The 18,073-nt window shown below is 44.0% G+C and overlaps 1 long non-coding RNA gene across 1 annotated transcript in view; it reads left to right on the top strand.

Moving 5' to 3' along the window:
* The window catches only part of LOC135970284 (uncharacterized), a 33,150-nt gene extending 15,490 nt beyond the window's left edge, over positions 1-17,660 (top strand). The window contains exons 2-3 of the long non-coding RNA XR_010585973.2: positions 14,206-14,531; positions 14,840-17,660. This is a non-coding gene — a long non-coding RNA (uncharacterized lncRNA). The remainder of the gene's footprint in view (positions 1-14,205; positions 14,532-14,839) is intronic.
* The last annotated feature ends 413 nt before the right edge of the window (positions 17,661-18,073 follow it).

Here is an 18,073-nt window from a genome sequence, read left to right as displayed (position 1 = left end):
GATAAAAACCCTGAATTGGGTCTTGGAATGGAAAACAGACATTAGTGGAAAAATGGTAATTCCCAATCAAGTCTGTAATATAACTAATAGTATTCCATCAATTTATGATAGTTTCCTAGTGTTTACAATTATATCACAATTATGTAAGATGTTCACCTTGGAGAGAGAGGTCAGAGGGCATACTGGAAACCAACTATCTTTGAAACTCTTCTGCAAGTCTAAAATTATTTCAAAATAAACAGTTAAAAGCACATTAGACAATGCAGAAGAAAACGTGTGGGCACAATAGAAACTTCTCAAGAAAAACACAGAAAGAAAAGACTTAAAAAATAAACAGTGAGTGACTGACCTGTAGGACAATGTCAGGCAGTCTCACATGTGCATAATTGGAGCCCTAGGAAAGCACAGGAGACAGAGACAAATCCCAGCACAGATAACGGCCAAAGCTTTTCCAAATGTGATAAAAATCATAAAACTATAATTGAAGAAACTCAACAAACTCCAAATAGAATAACCACACAGGAAGCCACAGAGCACATCATAATCAAATTGCTAAAAATCACGGGTAAAGCAAAACTCTTTTAAAAAGTGAGAAAAAAGACATTATATACAGAAGAAGAAACATAAGGATGACTGCAAACTGTCAGAAAAAGTGCAAATTCCATGCCAAATGTCTTTACTGGTTAATTCTATCAAACATTCAAGGAAGTAATAATATACAAACTCTTCCAGAAATGCAGAGGATAAGAAAATATTCTGAAATCACTTAATAATATCAGAATTACCTTAATATCAAACCCAGAAAAAGACATCACATAAAAGAAAACAATAGACCAATTTCCTCATTAACATAGATGTAAATATCTTTCTTTTTTTTTTTTTTTTTAAGACAGGGTCTTGTTCTGTCACCCAGGCTGGAGTGCAGTGGTGCAATCATTAGCTTACTGCAGCCTCGACCTCCCAGGCTCAAGTGATCCTCCCACATTAGCCTCCAGATAGCTGGGACTAGAAGCGCATGCCACCATTCCTGGCTAATATTTTAATTTTTAGCAAGCTGATTCTGAAATGTATGGAAATGCAAAGACCTAGAATAACCAAAAGAATTTTTTTTCTATATGTCAATTGCATTTTTCTTTTTCTTTTTCTTTTTTTTTTAAATTATACTTTAAGTTCCAGGATACATGTTCACAACGTGCAGGTTTGATACATAGGTATACATTTGCCATGTTGGTTTGCTGCACCCATCAACTCGTCTTTTACATTAGGTATTTCTCCTAATGCTATCCCTCCCCCAGCTCCGCACCCCCCAACAGGCCCCGGTGTGTGATGTTCCCCTTCCTGTGTCCAAGTGTTCTCATTGTTCATTTCCCACCTATGAGTGAGAGCATGCGGTGTTTGGTTTTCTGTTCCTGTGTTAGTTTGCTGAGAAGCTGGTTTCCAGGTTCATCCATGTCTCTGCAAAGAACATAAACTCATCCTTTTTTATGGCTGCATAGTATTCTATGGTGTATATGTGCCACATTTTCTTAATCCAGTCTATCGTCAATGGACATTTGGGTTGGTTCCAAGTCTTTGCCATTGTGAATAGTGCCGCAATAAACATACATGTGCATGTGTCTTTATAGCAGCATGATTTATAATCCTTTGGGTATATACCCAGTAATGGGATGGCTAGGTCAAATGGTATTTCTAGTTCTAGATCCTTGAGGAATCACCACACTGTCTTCCACAATGGTTGACCTAGTTTACAGTCCCACCAACAGTGTAAAAGTGTTCCTGTTTCTCCACATTCTCTCCAGCATCTGTTATTTCCTGACTTTTTAATGATCACCATTCTAACTGTTGTGAGATGGTATCTCATTGTGGTTTTGATTTGCATTTCTCTGATGGCCAGTGATGATGAGCATTTTTTCATGTGTCTGTTGGTTATATAGATGTCTTGTTTTGAGAAGGGTCTGTTCATATTTTTTGTCCACTTTTTGATGGGGTGGTTTTTTTCTTGTAAATTTCTTTGAGTTCTTTGTAGATTCTGGATATCAACCCTTTTGTCAGATGGGTAGATTGCAAAATTTTTCTCCCATTCTGTAGGTTGCCTATTCACTCTGATGGTAGTTTCTTTTGCTGTGTAGAAGCTCTTTAATTTAATTAGATCCCATTTGTCTATTTTGGCTTTTGTTGCCATTGCTTTGGTGTTTTAGTCATGAAGTTCAACCAAAACAATTTTTAAAACTAAGGTCAATGTTGAGGCACATATGGTATGTTTTTCCAATAATTGTTATAAATGTACAGTAATCCAGACAGTGTGGTATTGATAAGAGCAAACACTTAAATCAGTGTAAAAAAATAGTATACATTCCAGGAGTAGACAGACACATGGATGGCCAATCAGTTTTCAACAAAGTTATATATGTCATTCAATGGAGAAAGGAAAGTCTTTTCTATAAATTGTCTGGAACAACAAACCTTAACCATTACTGCACCCCACACTCACAAAAATCAATATGAGATGTATTGTAGACCTATGTTTAAAAACGAATACTATAAAATTCTAGAAGAAATCCCAGGGGAAAAATTCTTTAAAACATTTGGATTGGCAAAGATTTTTAAAAACAGAATATAAAATATACAAACTATAAAAGAAAAATGGAAAAGTTGGGCTTTCTAAAAATTAAAAACTTCTGCTCTTAGCCGCCATTAAGAAAAGGAGGAAGCAAGCCACACAATGGAGAATATATTTGTAACACATGTACCTGATAAATGACTTGTATCCAGAACACATTGATAAGAACTCACATTATAAGACAATCCACTCTTTTAAGTGGGCAAAAGATTGGGACAGATACTTTACAAAAGAAGATACATCTATGGCCAATAAGCACATGAAAGATGTTCAACGTCATTAATCATTAGGGTAATGCAAATTAAAATCACATTTAGATTCCAATATACATCTACGAGAGTGACTAAAATTAAAGACTTAAAACACCAAGTTTTTCCGAGGGTGTAGAGCAACTGTAACTCACATACGTTGTTAGTGGAAATTTAAAATCATACATACAGCCACTTTGGAAAACTGTTTGTGTGTTTTGTTTTGTTTTTCTTTTTTTTTTTTTTTTGAGACAGCGTCTCACTCTGTTGCCCTGGCTAGAGTGCAGTTGCGTGATCTCAGCTCACTGCAACCTCTGCCTCCCGGGTTCAAGCGATTCTCCTGCCTCAGCCTCCTGAGTAGCTGGGACTACAGGCACGCGCCACCCATGCCCGGCTAATTTTTGTATTTATAGTAGAGATGGGGTTTCACCATGTTGGCCAGGCTGGTCTCAAACTCCTGACCTCGTGATCTGCCCACCTTGGCCTCCTAAAGTGCTGGGATTACAGGCATGAGCCACTGCACCCGGCCCTGATTTTTTAATAAAGTTAAGATACATGTGACCCAGCAATTTCACTTCTGTGCATTTATCCAGGAGAAGTGAAAACATATGGTCACAACAAAGACTCTTTAAAACCAAATGCTCGTAACACCTTCATTTATAATGGCCTCAGAGTAGAAACAGCCTAAATCTTTGCCAATATGTGAATCAATAAACTGTAATGTATTTATACAATGAAATATTATTTAGTAATATGGAACATGCTACTAATATACACACAACACAGATGAATCTCAGAAATGTCAGGCTTAGGCAAAGCAGCAGCCAGACTCAAAAGAGTACATAGAGTAACTTACATGTAATTCTAAAAAGGCAAAATTAATTTCTGCTGACAGACAGCAGATTACTGGTTGCCTGGGAAAGGGCGCAGTTTTTGTTGTGATACAAATGTACTGTACCTTGGTTGTTGTAGCCTCACAAGCATATATAAAGTTGCCAAGGCTTATTAAATCATATAATTAAAATGTGAGTTATTCATTGCATATGAATTATTCCTCAGTGAATTTAAGTACTGTATTTTTACATTTTTAATAGGGAGAACTACCTGATCACCTACCACATGACGACAATTAGACTCATAAAATACTTTTTAGTAGCAAAAGTAGAAGCTAGAGACAGAGGGATAATATCTTCAAAGTACCGAGAGACAGGAATTGCCCACCAAAAATTAGGCATCCCCAAGCACTACCTTTCAATAGTGAGACAAACTAAGGACACGTTCAGATGAACAAACAATAGAGTGGGAGTGGCCTGAGACGCCCTGAGCTTGCAGCTGGTGTCTGAGCAAGGGCAGGCTTGTGGAGGGCTGGGCCTTAACCTGCGACGTCTGCACCCGCTCTGGGTAGCTAGTGGCATAAGTTGTTGCAACTGGTCACCAGAGGATTTTGTAGTAAATGCAAATACAGGTTTAGAAGGTGAAGGTGTGGGGTAGGGCCTAGGATTCTGCCTTTCAAACAACCTCCAAGGTGATTGTCATATCCTGCTAATAGCAAGAATATGTGCTACTTTCAGGCCTGACCTCCTGTGTTGCCTTCACCTTTTTATATTTCCTTGGCTTCATCAGATGCAAAATTCTGGAGAAGGGCTCCAAAGTCCTGGGGATGGCAGAGCTTTGGGATGGAAGGAGGCACCTGAATAACTGTGTGGAGCGGAAATCCCTGTGTGTCCTTTCCCTTCCCCCCAGTCTGCACTGGACTCTTAACGTGTTAAAAATAAACCTTTTTCATGTTACATCACAGATATTTGGAAATATTTACAGCATTTTTGCATACACGGAGAGATTAAATTTAGAAGGAAATATTTTTATGTTTATTTAAGAACTTAGTTTAAAAAGATATAAAAATGCTAGTAATAAAACATTTTAAAAATCCATTATATTAAAAATAAGAGGTCTTGTATTTATCAAAAGACATATAAAACAATTAAAAGACAAGGAACAAATTCAAAGAAGATATTTACAACATATATTTCCAATGAAGGATTAGTTTATAGTCATGTTCCAGTTCGGTCATGTTCCAGTTCTCAAATAAGTGTCTGCAAAGGAGTCTGGGGAGTAGGAGAGAAAAGAGCCCCAGGGGAGACGCCACACACTCGATCCTGTTCTAGTTTTCAACTAGGATGCAGCATTGGCAGTGTTCGTCCTGTCACGTTGGTGTTTTGTTTTGTTTTCTTTTGTTTTAGAGAGACAGGATGTTGCTCTGTCACTCAGGCTGGAATTATAGGCGTAAGCCGGGCCTGGCCTATCTTGCTTCTTAATTTACCTACATGTTCATATAATCTGTTGAAATATTACATTATATATTATGCATTTTATATTTTATATCTGCACTCCACTTTGGATATTACGGCTCTATGTCACTTATTTCATACATCAGCATGTCCCAAAATGTGAACCATTTTAGAAATTTGCATCAAAATCACTTTTGGGATCTTGTCAGAATGCAGATTCCTGGGTTCCATGCTGGTTTACTAAATCTTAATTTCCAGAGATTGGCTCAGGAAATCACTTCCAAGGTGCTTTGTATGTCTGTTTCACATGTGAAAACCACTTCCCTGGGTGTTTTAGGGTGGGAAACTGGGGGACCGTTTGGCCTGCGTCCTCTCACTGTTCACACCATGCGCCTCTAGTGTGGACTCAAATGTTGCTGTTTAGGAGCTATTTCCCTGATTTTATTTCACATTTCCAAAGCTATCTATCTCCCTAATTTTATCATTTCACGTTTCTGGAGTCTAGCTGGACGAGGTATTGAGGAAACTTCTGATCTGCTGAAACTTCGGGATGAACATTCATGTTAATGGCAAGGTGGAGTTGAGGAAGCAAGTGAGGAAAGGAGCGGGCAACATAGCCAGCCCCGTCTATACAAAAATATAAAAATTAGCCAGGTGTGGCCGTTGCGGTGTGTACCTGTGGTCCCAGCTACTCGGGATGCTGAGGTAAGAGGATCACTTGAGCCCAGGCAGGTCAAGGCTGCAGTGAGCCAAGACTGCACCACTCAAATGATCCTTCTGCCTCAGTCTCACAAGTAGCTGGAACTGCAGGCACACTCCATCATGCCCAGCTAATTTTTTTTATTTTTCGGAGATGGAGTTTCTCTCGTGTAACCTAGGCTGGAATGCAGTGGCGCTCTCTCTGTCTCCCGGGTTCAAGCAATTCTCATGCCTCAGCCTCTGGAGTAGCTGGGATTACAGGCGCCCACCACCACGCCCGGCTAATTTTTTGTATTTTTAGTATTTAGGGTTTCGCACGTTGGCCAGGCCGATCTTGAACTCCTGACCTCAAGTGATCCGTCAGCCTCGGCCTCCCAAAATGTTGGAATTACAGGCGTGAGCCACCGTGCCCACTCCACACCCAGCTAATTTTTAAAATTATTTTTGATAGAGATGGAATCTCACTATGTTGCCCACACTGATTTCAAACTCCTGGCCTCAAGCGATCCTCCCACCTCAGCCTCCCAAAGCGCTGGGATGACAGGTGTGAGCCCCCTGCCCGGCCTCAAGTGTCTTAAAGGCAGAAAGAAACACTCAACTGCAGTTCTGAGACTGGGTCTGTGTGGAATGAGTTCGGGTGATGCAGGTGAACTCCTGGGGTGAGCAAAGGACTGACAGTGTCGATCAGAGTCCTGGGAGACAGAGCTGGTGCACAGACCGCGTCTGGCCAAGGCAGAAATGCTGAAGCAACTGCGACTCGCACTTAAATAGCACCTGTTCCCAAGGAGCTCATTCATCTTATTTTGTTGACAAATCCTCATTTATTCACACACAACATCTATAGGATAGGGGACAATTGGCCTCACCTCACAAGTGAGAAGGCCAGGAGGATGCAGAGACGCTAATTGCTAGTCTGAGTCACAAAAGAGTGAATGGTCCTGAGCCATTTGTCTTAACCCAGTCCTGAGACCTGCGTGTGGCACTGTATCTGGGCCACAGGCCCTGTGCCTCTCCTAGGATCTCGAGACAAGAAGACAAGTCTTTCTTTTCTCAGAATATACCTGTGCATCTCTCTCTACTGTGGCCTGAAGCCTCACAAGCAGTTTTCACAGTCACACTCCTCTGTGCACGAAGGTGTCTGCAGTGCAACCCTTTTGAGGGATCTGTTACTGTCACTTACCAAGAAAGAAATGTCAGAGTCATCCTTTGTCCCAATTTTTACTTCTCGGTTATTAATTTCATTCATAACAAATTCTCTTTTTATGGTTCTTTTTTCCTTAGCCTGTCTTATTCATTATTAATAACACTTTCTTTATAAAGTCGTTAAGAGGATGTCACCCTAATGCATAGTAAGAGTAAAATGCATCATACAAATTGGGTGATTTTTGATCTAAATAATGCATTTAGTAATGGAAACCATAGAGAAATGGTCACGCGGATTCTCACTTTCAGGATCTGAGCTGCCCCTCAAAGAGGGTCCCAGTAAGTACAAATATGCACCATGCTGGCTTACGAAACAAGAACTTTTTCCTTTGCTAACGATGACTTGTCACGGGACACACACATCATTTGGTGTTTTTCTGGTGAGGTGCTGTTTTCGGTCATGCTCCAGAAGCATATTTAAAGTCTTGCTCTAGAGACAGGGCTTACTCTTGGGGAGCTGCCTGCTCCCGCAAGCGTCTCACAGTCTTCCTTTGTTATTTTACAAATGGAAAGCAGGGAGATAAAACGTCCTAGGGTGGCGCTGAGGACAGTGACAGAAACCCATCTCAGACACCTTCTTCATGCCACATGCTGCCCACACATGAGAAAACTTCAGTAGAAGTGTGTTGCATGTTGTGGAGAGCTGTATAAAATTACTGCACAATATTAGTAATAGCACTGAGATTGTGTAAAAGCAAATAAAATATTGCTTCTGAATATGGGAACGTTAACTCTCTTTCTAAGTTAAATCTTCTATCTGCTTTTGAATATAACTCATCTTTTACCATTTGTCCATGTTACACCTTTGCTTCTAACATTATTCAAACGTCCGTCTTTTTCTTTCTAACGTTGTTTTATTTTTCTGAGTCCACATTGTGTGTATTGCCTGAACATTCATTATTCTTCCATCCATGCTCCCCCCATGCCAACTCACCACCGGTTACTAGCATGTGTCCCTTCTGCCTTTGGTCTACCTTCCAGGGGGCAAGTGTATTTGCTTCTCGTTAACATCGGATGTTCACCTAGCAAACATGCATTGAGATATTCCAGGCCTGGGGCTGGGCAGTAGGGGCACAGAAATGAATACAAGACTGTTCCCCACTACAGGGAGTCTTAGTCTAGCATCAACCAACAGCCCTGGGCAGCTGATGTTAGAGCAGCCCAGTCCTGGAGCGAATCTGCAGGATCGAGTTATTAAAACATGTTCTTATGGAAAGAAGTTAGATTCCCCTCCCAGCACAGGACATGTACAAAAGCTGGTGCTGCCATTCTAATAACCATGAGTTTAATTCCTCAAGTATTAACTGTTGGTTGAATGAATACATCTGACTATTTTTATTATAATTAAAAAGTAAACTGTAATTTATCATTTGGGCTAATGACAAATCTCATGAAGCCACGCCTCCATGAGTGTCCTGGGCATTTCCTGGGTGCTTTTTATGATGTGAAGTGACCTCACAGTGGTCACCTAACATGCCTGGAACTTAAAGTGGGGAGACTAACACTTCCTAAGGCACACAGCAACATCCCCGCTCCACAATTAGTGTACTATACAGTTCTTTTTATTGAGACAAGATCTCGCTGTGTTGCCCAGGCTGGAGTGCAGTGACACAATCACAGCTCGTTGCAGCCTTGAACTCCTGGGCTCAAGCAGTACTCCCACCTCAGCCTCCTGAGTAGCTGGGACTACAGGCATGTGTCACCATACTCAGCTGATTTTTAAATTTTTTGTAGAGACAAGGTTGCACCGTGTTACCCAGGCTGGTCTCCAACTCCTGGGATCAAGCAATCCTTCCTCCTCGGCCTCCCAAAGTGCTGGGATTACAAGCATGTGCCACTGTGCCTGGCCAGAATGACAGGATTTTAGAATTAGGCCGGCCTATAGCCCAGGTACTCCAGATGCTGAGGCAGGAGGATTCCTTGAGCCCACAAGTTTGAGGCTGTATTGAGCCATGATCACACGACTGCGCTCCAGCCTGGGCAACAGAGCAAGATACTGTTTCTTAAAACACAAAACAAAACTGGAAGGCCACCTTGTAAAGTGTAAGGAAACTGGGAGTCATGTGAGAATAAAGGACTTGGCTGGGGGTCACACCACCTAGAGGGGTCTGAGCCAGGACTGGTCTCCTGGGTTGTGAACATTTATTGTTCTGTCCATCTAGTAAAGGAAAACCACTCTCCTTTTCTGGGGGAGTTGCTCCCTCCCCTGCCCCGACAGCCCCACATGTAGCCAGTGGGAACTGCTGGGCTGCTGACCCCTGGCCCCTGTGGCTGGCCAGGCATGGCATGACTCAAGCAACTGAGTCCATGGTGGAATCTCATCACCTGCCTGCTGTCCCCGCCTTGTCTTCAGAGACTGGCCATGGGGTGGGCATTTAGCCCAAGCTGGAGGCCCCGCTCAAGACACTGTCTGCTGCAGCTGGGGGTGTCCCCAGCCTTTTAGGCAGTGAGATCGGGAGAATGTGGCCTGAGAGGAGCCATCAGCCATGCACGTCCTTTCCCCAGGGGATCCCAGGCTCAGAAGAAGGGAATGAAGAGCAAGAGAGACAAGGGTCCAAAAAAACTCCTTGCGACTTCAAAATCAGGTTAACTTATTGCACAACCCAAAAGATGGAATTTTCACCAGCAGGAAATGAAAGGAAGGTGGACTGCTAGCTTCTGAGCAGTAGATAAATATTTGCCAGCGGCACAAAGTCTAACAGTCCATCCAAAAGGCATTTGCCTAGTGTTTGTTTCTCACTTGCCAGCTACCATGTAGCACGCCCTACAGAGCACAGGGAGTGGAGAGAGCGGTGTAAGCTACCTCTGCCCAGAAGGAGGTTTTAATTGGCTAAAGAGATGATGGGGCAGTGAACATAAAAACAGCCAGCGACGGAACGGCGGAAGAGAGGGAAGCAATCTGAAGACAGCAGCGTAGACGGCCAAGGGCAGTGGGGTCCAGGACCACAGTGTGATCCATATCAAAAAGCACACAGCAAAGCCATTGTTAATTTCTAAGCCCTCAGTATTGAGCTTTCTGCCAGAGTGGTTCCAAGATCTGGCCATCATCATCATCTTCTTTTAAAAGAAATCATTTCTTCTTTTTTTTTTTTAGACGGAGTCTTGCTCTGCCACCCAGGCTGGAGTGCAGTGGCTCAATCTCAGCTCACTGCAAACTCTGCCTCCTGGGGTCACACCATTCTCCTGCCTCAGCCTCCCGAGTAGCTGCGACTACAGGCGCCCCCCACCACGCCCAGCTAATTTTTTGTATTTTTAGTAGAGATGGGGTTTCACCGTGTTAGCCAGGATAGTCTCGATCTCCTGACCTCGTGATCCACCCACCTCGGCCTCCCAAAGTGCTGGGATTACAGGCGTGAGCCCCCGCGCCCGGCCAAAAGAAATCATTTCTATATCAAATATCTTGTTTGAATTTAAATCCACTTACAAAAATGTTTTGCTGCTGAAAAAAGTGTGTTAACATTTTAGACAAAGTGATGAGACTGAGATAATCAATGCTAGTATGTTGGGAAAGCCAGGAGTAAATCTCACATTGACGTACATTGGTACTGAGAACATATCAATGTTCTGATAAACATTTTCCTAGTAGTACAGTTACATTAATTTAGTAGATAAGGAAGGATTTAAAAAAAAGATAGATAAAACAACATGAAGGCAGAGATAGATAAATTTGAACTCAGTAAAATCTGAAACTGCTCTGTATCTAAAGATACCACTTAAATACAAAAAGACAAGTTGTAAACCAGGAAAAGCTATTTGCAACACATATGACTAACAAATAATTAGTACCCAGAAAACGTATTTTGTGATTGATATATCATAATTATATATGTTCTTGGGGTCTATGTGATACTTTAATACATGTGTACAATATGTAATGTTCAAATCAGATATCTATTACTAATGAATTTTTTTTTTTTTTTGAGACAGAGTCTTGCTCTGTCGCCCAGGCTGGAGTGCAGCAGCCCACAGTCTCTGCTCACTGCAAGCTCCGCCTCCCAGGTTCACGCCATTCTCCTGCCTCAGCCTCCCAAGTAGCTGGGACTACAGGCACCTGCCACCACACCCAGCTAATTTTTTGTATTTTTTTTAGTAGAGACGGGGTTAGCCAGGATGGTCTCTATCTCCTGACCTCATGATCCACCCGCCTCAGCCTCCCAAAGTGCTGAGATTACAGGCTTGAGCCACCATGCCCGGCCTTTTTTTTTTTTAAGACAGAGTTTCACTCTTGTTGCCCAGGCTGGAGTGCAATTGCCACGATCTCGGCTCCCCGCAACCTCCACCTCCTGGGTTCACACGATTCTCCTGCCTCAGCCTCCTGAGTAGCTGGGATTACAGGTGATTGCCACCATGCCGGGCTAATTTTTTGTATTTTTAGTAGAGACAGGGTTTCACTATGTTGGCCAGACTGGTCTCAAACTCCTGGTCTTGTGATCTGCCTGCCTTGGCCTCCCAAAGTGCTGGGATTACAGGCATGAGCCACCACGCCTGGCCACAAATGAATTTTTTAAAACCCAAATAGTACAATAGAAAAACTGGCAAAGGATGTGAATATACAAATTACAGATGAGAAAACTCAAATGCTTAATGGCAATGTGGGAAACTACATGGGAAGCTGCTAAACCTCACTTGGTATAAATGATACACAAATTAAAACTTCACACCCATCAGGGTACACAAATTAACACATATAAATACCACTTCACACCCATCAGGGTACACGAATTAACACACCGAAATACCACTTCACACCCATCAGGGTACACGAATTAACACACAGAAATACCACTTCACACCCATCAGGGTACACAAATTAACACACAGAAATACCACTTCACACCCATCAGGGTACACAAATTAACACACAGAAATACCACTTCACACCCATCAGGGTACACGAATTAACACACAGAAATACTTTACACCCATCAGGGTACACAAATTAAAACATAGAAATACCACTTCACACCCATCAGGGTACACGAATTAACATACAGAAATACCGCTTCACACCCATCAGGGTACACAAATTAACACACAGAAATACCACTTCACACCCATCAGGGTACACGAATTAACACACAGAAATACTTTACACCCATCAGGGTACACAAATTAAAACACAGAAATACGACTTCACACCCATCAGGGTACACAAATTAAAACACAGAAATACCACTTCACACCCATCAGGGTACATGAATTAAAACACAGAAATACCACTTCACACCCATCAGGGTACACGAATTAACACACAGAAATACCACTTCACACCCATCAGAGTACACGAATTAAAACACAGAAATACCACTTCACACCCATCAGGGTACATGAATTAAAACACAGAAATACCACTTCACACCCATCAGGGTATGCAAATTAAAACACAGAAATACCACTTCACACCCATCAGGGTACGCAAATTAAAACACAGAAATACCACTGCACACCCATCAGGGTACGCAAATTAAAACACAGAAATACCACTTCGGACACAAAACACAGAAATACCACTTCACACCCATCAGGGTACACAAATTAAAATGCAGAAATACCACTTCACACCCATCAGGTTGGTAGAAACATAAAAGCTGGACAATACTGAGTGCCAGTGAGAGTGTGGATGCTGGTAGAAGCATACCCTAGACCAAGGGCTGCCAGCCTCTGGTTAGGAACTGGGCCACACAGCAGGAGGTGAGCGGTGGCAAGGCAGCATGACCACCCGAGCTCCACCACCTGTCAGATCAGTGGCAGCATTAGATTCTCATAGGAGTGAGAACACTATTGTGAACTGTGCATACGAGGGATCTAGGTTGTGTACTCCTTATGATAATCTAATGCCTCATGATCTGAGGTGGAACAGTTTCATCCCAAAACTATCCCTCCAATGCCCCATACATGGAAAAATTGTCTTCCACCAAACGGATCCCCGGTGCTAAAAACGTTGAGGACTGCTGCACTAGAGCAATCATTTTGAAGAGTAACTGGGCAATACCCAATACAGTTGAACTGGAACATTCTCTTCTACCCAGCAATTTCACTATGAGTTACAGCCCCTAAAGACCTTCTTGCATACACATGAGAGGACGTGAAACAGAGGCCCTTGTGGTGTTGATAGGAGAAAATACAAGCAAAGATCCCAAACAAATAAAAATATAAAAGACAATATCTAAATCCTAATTTTTTTTGAAAGCCTGGTTAAACAGATGGTGATAAAAATCACAAAATAATGAGCGAGAGCTATGCACACCAACATGGAAAGTGCTCAGAAACGAAGTGTCAAACAACAAGTGAAAAATATGTAAAGTAACCTTTCGCATAAAGCCAAAGTATAAAGTGGGTACAAGCAGGACAGACATTCTGCACAGTGGTGACAACATGCGGAGACGCTGGATGCTAGTTCATAGTGAATTCAACACTATGTTTTAGACTGGGTTTGTTATACTAACCTCTAAGACTCGGATGTCTGTAGGACTGCATTATTGTAAAAAAAAGCAGACTTTCCTTCTCTATTCCTATGGCGGGAGCATCTCTGGAGTCTGTGAATTCCTTTCTGTCACAGTACCTTGTTTTCCATGGATTAGTTTTATTTGTAAACATTTATCACTATAAATATTAGAAAACATCAGCTCTATTAGTCTGGAATCTTTAACATTGGAAAAATCAAAAAGCTTTTCTTTTCTTTTTTCTTTCTTTCTTTTTTTTTTTCCGAGACAATCTCTTGCTCCATCTCCCAGGCTGGAGTGAAGTGGTGTCATCTCAGCTCACTGCAACCTCCTCCTCCTGGGCTTAAGCGATCCTCCCACCTCAGTCTCCCAAGTAGCTGGGATTACAGGTGCACATCGCCACACCCAACTAATTTTTTGTAGAGACTGATTTTCACCATCTAGCCTGGGCTGGCCTTGGATTCCTGGTCTCAAGCAATCTGTTCACCTTGGCTTCCCAAAGTGCTGGGATTACAAGCGTGAGCCACCACACCCTGCCAAGAGCAATGTTTTATTCAAAGTTGTTTTTGAGTTAAATATGGAGATGGGATGGAGGCCACCCATCACACTATTCATTTATCAGCTGGACATTGATCTTTAGAGCTAATTTGAGATGTTTCAATGAATTAAAACTGCCCAACAACTTTTTTTTTTTTTTTTTTCAGGTTGGGTTGAGCTTTGTAGGAAGATCCGTCCTACCTTATTTTTTACACAAAGGTCTCTGAAATCTCCTTTGGAATCAAAAGTAACCCCAAACAAGTCATTAAGGTTTTTCTCTGGGGAAAACTGATATTCTCAAAATGAGGTCCAAGTTTTTTCCAACAACAGAAAGCAAATATGCACCTGCACCTCCATCAAGCATGTGCTGATGTGCTGAGCACATGGCCAGGGGTGAAAATAGTCAAATAACAGCTCGTTCCTGCCATCCAGAGTCTTCAGGTTCCCAGAGGAAGCAGACAAACAGGAGACGACTGAAGAAGCGGGGTCAGAGGTGTGAGGGGTTGCACAGAGGCACTGCTGGACCAGCGGCTGTCGGGAGCTGCCCAAAGGGGACAACTGAGTTTGGGAAGAAAATACTAAGGGAAATGGGTGGAGGGAAGGCATTTGCCACAGTGCTACAAGGGCTGTGACTTTATTCTTACCTCTTTGACCCAGGCTGGAGTGCGGTGGTGTGATCATAGCTCACTGCAGCCTTAACTCCTGGGCTCAAGTGATTCTCCTGCCTCAGCCTCCTGAGTAGCTGGGACTCTAGACACGTATCACTACACCTGGCTAATTTTTTATTTTTATTTTCAGAAGAGATGAGATCTCGCTATGTTGCCCATGATAAAAATAATTTATCTGAAGGAGAAACCAAGTTATGCGTAATGGACATGTGAAGAAGGAGACCCTCAGCCCCCTTTCCTGTTTCAAGTGCCCTCGAATGCTCAGGCCTCATGGCAGGACCTCGGCAGCTTGCAGGAGCCAAGCCCACTGTCTTCAGAAGGCAGCCTCGAGGCCTTCCTGTTTGTCCTTTAGGTGGGGAGGGAGTGGCGTAAAGTACTTTTCTAGTCAAAAATAGTACTCCTCTTGAGTGGAATTCTAGTAACAGAATTTTTGCCATCTCTTTACATTTCCAGAGGGTTTTTTAAATGTGCCCTATGGAATTTGAGCCTCAGGAAACCATCTGGCTACTCCACCCCTAAAGGCTGCCCGGTTGGTCATTGAGGCAGGAAGGAACTCAAAATAAATGGCAAGGAGCTTGGGAAGTGGAACAAAGGTGTGGATGGGGGCTGGGCGCAGTGGCTCAAGCACGTAATCCCAGCACTTTGGCAGGCTGAGGCGGGTGGATCACCTGAGATCAGGAGTTCAAGACCAGCCTGGCCAACACGGTGAAACTCTGCCTCTACTAAAAATACAAAAAATCAGCCGAGTGTGGTGGTGGGTGCCTGTAGTCCCAGCTACTCGGGAGGCTGAGGCAGGAGAATTGCTTGAACCCAGGAGGCGGAGGTAATAGTGAGCTGAGATGGAGCCAGTGCACTCCAGCCTGGGCAATAGAGACTCTATGTCAAAAAAAAAAAAAAAAAAATAGATGTGGATGGGAAGGATGGACAACAAGTGACATCGTGCATATTTTGGGCTACATGGGAAGCCGTGGGACGCTGAGAAAGGATTCTAAGCAAAGAAACAACAAAATCGACTTTTTGGAAAGATCAAGGAAGTCCATGGGGCAAGCAGGTGGGTGGAGCAAAGGGAAGACTAGGGCTGTGGAAGCCAAGGAGAGGCTGCAGTGAGTGGTGGTTGATGTGGGGCACCTCTTCTTTGGAGACAGTGCCTCAGTTTCCATTTTGGATAATCCCTTCTCCCCCACGTCAGAGGCTTCCCATCAGGGGTCTCCCACCTGTTGCCTCCTGCAGCGGAGAGGTGAGCACGTGAGCCAAGCTCCTCTCGTGCCAGGGCTTGGAATCTTGAGCAGACTGGCTCAAGCCTGAAGAACAATTGGGGTCCTGTGCCTCTCCCACCTGGAGCTGCCCTGCCCTGTGCTTCCCAAGCGTGGTTCTCCAGCCTCCCTGGCGTCCCTGACCTTCTGTGGGCTCCTCACCTGTGTGCCTTCCCTTCAACACCTTGTCTGCTACAAAAACCAACAAAAACCCTTAAGTGATACCAGAGCTATGTGGTTATTCAGGTGCAAAGTAAACAGAGACACTTGGCAGTGGTAATGGTACCGGGGGAGGAACATCTGAGAGGCAGAATCCACACCGCTTAGGAACCAACTGGGGAGGAAGTAGCAGGGGAGTGGGAGGAAGGAGGCTGGGATGGCTTCCAGGACCCAGGGAGGGAACAGAAAAGGGGAAGCAGCAGGGAGTGGGCGGGAGAGGAACATCCCGTCCCTGTGAACTGCCAAACGCTGTGTCACATTCTGGTCCGCAGGTGTCCATGGCCAGTCTGGCGTTTAGCAAAACATCTGAGTGGGAGATGTAGATGTGCCAGCGTCAGGTATGGGTGTTGCCAGGTGCTGTGGCTTTGAAGGTGATAGCCTCGGGAGAGCAAGTGTGAGAAGAGCAGAGGCTGCACGCGGAGGCCCAGGGAATGCGAAAGTCTAGAGGAAGTGGACAAGAGGAGAGCAGGAAACAGGCAGGAGGGGGTCACAGAAGCCAAGTCGGCATGGGTTTCCAGGGGAAAGTGGTCCGCAGGGTGGAAGGACATAGAGAAGTAAGGTGCAGACCGGAAGGATGACCAGATTGGGCAACTAGGGGGTGATTGGCAGCTTCAGGACAAATCGTTCTCATGAAGTGCTGCAGATGAGTTTGAGGCATGTCGTTACCCATGCCCTCAGCAACCAAACAAAAATAGTCCGGGTGGCTCCCATCCTGGGCGCCCATGCTTGTTGCTTTGCCTTGGTGGAAGACCAACCCTGAGTCATATCTGGACACCTCCTGTTATGGACTGCGTGTTTGTGTTCTCCTCCTTAATTCATACCCGGAAACCACAACCCCCGATGGCACGGTATTTGGAAAAGCAAGGTCGGTGGGAGGTGATTAGGTCATGAGTGTGGAGCCTTCATGAATGGGATTGGTGCCTTTCTAAAAGAGACCCCACAAAGATGACCTCTCTCTGCTATGTGAGGATACAAAGAAAAGCCAGCCCTCTGTACATCAGGAAGCAAGCCCTCCCCAGAACCTGGCTGTGGCAGCACCTGGATCCCAGCCTCCAGCCTCCAGAACTGTGAGAGGTAAATTTCTGTTGTCTGAGCTGTCAGTCTACGGTGTTGGGCTATTGCAGCCTGAACAGACAGAGATGCCTCACTGAGGCCGAGCTCCTGGGTGGGCCACATGGGTGTGGACTGGACACTCTGCATTTGGCCACCAGATTTGGCCCCCTGAAGGTCTTCAGTCCATTGTCAGGGCTGGTCCCCGGACTTCTTGGGACTCTGGATCCAGTCCCCAGAGACCTCTACATCCTCCACTCACAACCTGTAGGGGCTGAAGCAGAGCTGGCCAGGTTGCAGAGCGTTGCGGAGTAGATGGAGTAGCAAGCCCTGGCTAGCCTCTTTTGATGTTTGACTGGTTAAGGGAGGGTGTTCTTATGGGAGAATTTATAGTGCTATTAATTTAAAAATAAACTAATAACATTTTGTAAGTAATTTTGCATATTTTTTCATTTAACATAATATCTTTTATATGACTTTATAAACGATTCCTTATAGCATAGTTTCAGTGAGTGCATACAATTCCATTGTAATATCTCCCTCAAAGCTTCCGAGGGCCACCAGAGCGATGGGAACCTGAGGGGCCGAGGGTGCAGGCCAGGCTCTGGGGAGCAAATATGGGCTCAGGCTGGACGGGGCTGCTGCTGGGGATGGGGGACTGCATGGTGTCGGCAGCCACACGGGATTAGGGCGACCTGGTGGGTCTCAAACACTCGGCCTGCTCCCTGCTGAAGACATTTGCTGAATGTTGAGGCTGTGCTGGCAGGAAGAGAAAAAGCTAAACTAATCGTGTCTGAATCTCATCGTGGAATTTTCTGCAATCTCTCAGTATGAAGACAAGGCCT

This window comes from Macaca fascicularis, chromosome 3 (genome assembly GCF_037993035.2).
Source record: "Macaca fascicularis isolate 582-1 chromosome 3, T2T-MFA8v1.1".
Lineage (NCBI taxonomy): Eukaryota > Metazoa > Chordata > Mammalia > Primates > Cercopithecidae > Macaca > Macaca fascicularis.
Note: the sequence above shows the minus strand (reverse complement) of the source record. Positions and strands in the feature narration are given on the sequence as shown.